General features: G+C 55.3%; 1 non-coding gene across 1 annotated transcript in view; it reads left to right on the top strand.

Annotated features, from left to right (window-relative positions):
* The first annotated feature begins 3,956 nt into the window (after window positions 1-3,956).
* LOC126197043 (small subunit ribosomal RNA) overlaps window positions 3,957-5,000 on the top strand; it is a 1,909-nt gene continuing 865 nt past the window's right edge. The window contains exon 1 of the ribosomal RNA XR_007539451.1: window positions 3,957-5,000. This exon is cut by the window's right edge and continues 865 nt beyond it. This is a non-coding gene — a ribosomal RNA (small subunit ribosomal RNA).

Below are 5,000 nucleotides of genomic sequence, written 5' to 3'. Positions count from 1 at the left end.
CATCTATGAGACGCCAAGCTGAATACGACATCGATGGGCGCACAGTACACATTGTCCGACGCCACCCACAAAGACGGCATCCTCTGTCCACCACGAAGTCGTCGACCGACAATCACGCCACCCGCACCCGTACGTGCCCCACCCCACCCACCAAAATCGCAAGTCCAGCGGATGAACGGCGGACGTTTCCCGCACTCGTAAGTTGCAATCCACACCTATATCTTGCGTTTCATGAAGAGTTTTATCCAATATTCGACATTCCCGCTGTCCCTAAACGTGCTCTAAGTCTGTGCGCGACCGCGTCGCTCACTGTACGGATTCCGATGCTGAGCGATCAGCTATGGGCCGCCCCATCCACGTCGGTCCCCGTGGGCGTTGCACTCGCAGTCGCAAAGACTCTGGGCAATGGCTATGTGCGCTCCGCAATATATTACTGGGACGAGTAATGAGGGTCCGAGCCCCCAGTGTGGGGAAAGTGTTTCGCAGCCCTGACCCACCGGCACGGTGTTGCGTCCCCCACCTCAAACATGTGACGTAGTCACACCACCGGTTTTGACTAATAGACAGAATGTTTATAATCATATGCCATACACCGGGGGACGATGCCGCGAGGTGTAGCTAGCTAGTGCAGTCGCACCGCTACTACTGTACAGAGATAGAACAGGCATTGACTATACATACATTAAGCTTATACACGGCGGTGCTTAGTAATACGCGCAGTCATCGGAATATAGATAACACATACAACTGTCCCTATACATGCTGAACGTCTGTGCACACAATGTCAACCACACGTCACCCACACACTCCATCACCCACTAGTCTATGCCTGTAACAGACGCAGACACAACATCTAAGTACCAGCATGGAACAACATCCAGTGCATCCTCTCGGCCACAGTACACCATCCACACTATGATAACCAGACCGGGACGTCGAACCAGAAAACTGAATATCCCACTCTTCCTACAACCACCATTGCTCAGATACGCCACCAACACCCACACATGTCCTACACAGGGGTGCACCCAACAGCACCACACTGCCGCATCTCACAGCACATAAACAATGGCAGGAATGAAAGACACAGGTGTGCCACTCCTTTGCCACAAACACAGAACGGGCGCGCCACCTGCCATGAGCCACAAGTGCAACTGACGTGACATATCTGATAGTGCCTCAGGCGTCCACTTACTACCATCACTATCAACGAACCTCGCCACCCCACCCCCCCCCCCACACACACCATCCCTTAACCCAACTTCTGCCTTAACCTAACCCAACTTCTGCCTTAACCTAACCCAACTTCTGCCTTAACCTAACCCAACTTCTGCCTTAACCTAACCCAACTTCTGCCTTAACCTAACCCAACTTCTGCCTTAACCTAACCCAACTTCTGCCTTAACCTAACCCAACTTCTGCCTTAACCTAACCCAACTTCTGCCTTAACCTAACCCAACTTCTGCCTTAACCTAACCCAACTTCTGCCTTAACCTAACCCAACTTCTGCCTTAACCTAACCCAACTTCTGCCTTAACCTAACCCAAGTTGCGCCCTAACCTAACCCACGTTGCGCCCTAACCTAACCCACGTTGCGCCCGAACCTAACCCACGTTGCGCCCTAACCTAACCCACGTTGCGCCCTAACCTAACCCACGTTGCGCCCTAACCTAACCCACGTTGCGCCCTAACCTAACCCACGTTGCGCCCTAACCTAACCCACGTTGCGCCCTAACCTAACCCACGTTGCGCCCTAACCTAACCCACGTTGCGCCCTAACCTAACCCACGTTGCGCCCTAACCTAACCCACGTTGCGCCCTAACCTAACCCACGTTGCGCCTTAACCTAACCCACGTTGCGCCTTAACCTAACCCACGTTGCGCCTTAACCTAACCCACGTTGCGCCTTAACCTAACCCACGTTGCGCCTTAACCTAACCCACGTTGCGCCTTAACCTAACCCACGTTGCGCCTTAACCTAACCCACGTTGCGCCTTAACCTAACCCACGTTGCGCCTTAACCTAACCCACGTTGCGCCTTAACCTAACCCACGTTGCGCCTTAACCTAACCCACGTTGCGCCTTAACCTAACCCACGTTGCGCCTTAACCTAACCCACGTTGCGCCTTAACCTAACCCACGTTGCGCCTTAACCTAACCCACGTTGCGCCTTAACCTAACCCACGTTGCGCCTTAACCTAACCCACGTTGCGCCTTAACCTAACCCACGTTGCGCCTTAACCTAACCCAAGTTGCGCCTTAACCTAACCCAAGTTGCGCCTTAACCTAACCCAAGTTGCGCCTTAACCTAACCCAAGTTGCGCCTTAACCTAACCCAAGTTGCGCCTTAACCTAACCCAAGTTGCGCCTTAACCTAACCCAAGTTGCGCCTTAACCTAACCCAAGTTGCGCCTTAACCTAACCCAAGTTGCGCCTTAACCTAACCCAAGTTGCGCCTTAACCTAACCCAAGTTGCGCCTTAACCTAACCCACGTTGCGCCTTAACCTAACCCACGTTGCGCCCTAACCTAACCCACGTTGCGCCTTAACCTGCCCTGTAATTGTTAGTTATATGAATCTAGGAATTCGTGTAGCGTTGCCTAATTGCAACCATCTCAACATAGTTCACTTCGCGCACACTGTGGTGTTCTGCGTATTGATTCATTTTACGGTGCGTACCCTCACATCTTGCGAGTGTTGCTTACTTTCCACATGGTCCCGCTATCCACTGTATTGTGTACTGCAATAGGACGTATATCGCCCCCGCCCCCCCCCCCCTCCCCTCCTGTCACCTCTAGCTCGTCGGTCAGGAGTTCGCGTGTTGAATGCGCTTCGCAGCTGTGCAATGGCATTCGCATACGTACGCTGGCCACCTTCCACGTGTTCTTTCGTGCACACGTCGCAGCGTGTATGTATGCTGATGGAGTGCGTCGTGACACACAACATCCAGGCATGCAAGACTCGTAGAAGTCGCAAATGTAGATGGATGTCTACGTTTGCTGCCCAAGTTACGCAAATGAACTGGAAATCCGTTGTTGCGCGGTTGTTCGCGCTGGAGGTGAATCGTTGATATCGACGATCGGTACAGGTATTAACCGGTTGCTTCAGCGACACCCGTCATACCCACGAACGTGAGTGGGCATGTGGGTATGAAGCGATACGCGGCGGTGGCTGGGTGGGACCGTCCCCGGCCGGTGAGGGGGGGGCGCCCGGCGTGCTGGCCGCGCGCTGCGTGGGCGCACGCGCGGCAGCCGGCTGGTGGGGGCGCCCAGTGGCAGGCGCGCCGGCTGACGGACGCGGCAGGCGGCGCATCTGCGTGCCGGCGCACCCAGCGCGCGGCGCCGTGCGGCCAAAGTGGGTCCTCCCGGGCCCGGTGCGAAGCGCGGTGGACATCTGCAGTGTGCTGGTCCGATTGAGGACTGTGTGCGTTGAGGATGCGCCGCCGCCCGGCACTCGGCGCCGCGACGCCGTCTGCTGCTCGGTCGCCCCCGCGGTTCTCGCAGGTGGTTTGTATCGCAGCTGTGCGGATGTGTTGGCGCGTGCGCTGTGCTGGGAGAGTTCGCTTTGGCACCCAAGTGGGGCTCTGCCCCTCTGTGGCGCTGGCGTTGGAGCTGCCCGGTCACTGTTTGTGGCCGCGTGTTGTCTCCCGCCGGCAACACCACGACAGCACGCTCCCGGGCCTCTGTCGGCAGCGGCAAGCTCAGTTGGGAGCACGGGTGGTCGCACTGAAAGCGTCTACTCGCCTATCTCCGGGCGATTGCGCCTCTCTCGAACCCGACCAAGTACTTAGGACGGCGCTGCGCGCCGCCGGGACCTGAGAGGGTTTCGAGGTGTATCGTGCAGGGGAGCCCAGCCTCCTCCTGTTTGCAGAATAATTGAGCGGACGCTTGCGTGTTCGCGCGGGCCCCCGGGACACACTCCCGGGCGGCCGGCTGCTCAGCTCTAGTTGACGCAGCTCCCTGGTTGATCCTGCCAGTAGTCATATGCTTGTCTCAAAGATTAAGCCATGCATGTCTCAGTACAAGCCGCATTAAGGTGAAACCGCGAATGGCTCATTAAATCAGTTATGGTTCCTTAGATCGTACCCACGTTACTTGGATAACTGTGGTAATTCTAGAGCTAATACATGCAAACAGAGTCCCGACCAGAGATGGAAGGGACGCTTTTATTAGATCAAAACCAATCGGTCGGCTCGTCCGGTCCGTTTGCCTTGGTGACTCTGAATAACTTTGGGCTGATCGCACGGTCTTCGTACCGGCGACGCATCTTTCAAATGTCTGCCTTATCAACTGTCGATGGTAGGTTCTGCGCCTACCATGGTTGTAACGGGTAACGGGGAATCAGGGTTCGATTCCGGAGAGGGAGCCTGAGAAACGGCTACCACATCCAAGGAAGGCAGCAGGCGCGCAAATTACCCACTCCCGGCACGGGGAGGTAGTGACGAAAAATAACGATACGGGACTCATCCGAGGCCCCGTAATCGGAATGAGTACACTTTAAATCCTTTAACGAGTATCTATTGGAGGGCAAGTCTGGTGCCAGCAGCCGCGGTAATTCCAGCTCCAATAGCGTATATTAAAGTTGTTGCGGTTAAAAAGCTCGTAGTTGGATTTGTGTCCCACGCTGTTGGTTCACCGCCCGTCGGTGTTTAACTGGCATGTATCGTGGGACGTCCTGCCGGTGGGGCGAGCCGAAGGCGTGCGACCGCCTCGTGCGTGCTCGTGCGTCCCGAGGCGGACCCCGTTGAAATCCTACCAGGGTGCTCTTTATTGAGTGTCTCGGTGGGCCGGCACGTTTACTTTGAACAAATTAGAGTGCTTAAAGCAGGCAAGCCCGCCTGAATACTGTGTGCATGGAATAATGGAATAGGACCTCGGTTCTATTTTGTTGGTTTTCGGAACCCGAGGTAATGATTAATAGGGACAGGCGGGGGCATTCGTATTGCGACGTTAGAGGTGAAATTCTTGGATCGTCGCAAGACGAACAGAAGCGAAAGCATT

Source organism: Schistocerca nitens, chromosome 7 (assembly GCF_023898315.1).
Source record: "Schistocerca nitens isolate TAMUIC-IGC-003100 chromosome 7, iqSchNite1.1, whole genome shotgun sequence".
Lineage (NCBI taxonomy): Eukaryota > Metazoa > Arthropoda > Insecta > Orthoptera > Acrididae > Schistocerca > Schistocerca nitens.
Note: the sequence above shows the minus strand (reverse complement) of the source record. Positions and strands in the feature narration are given on the sequence as shown.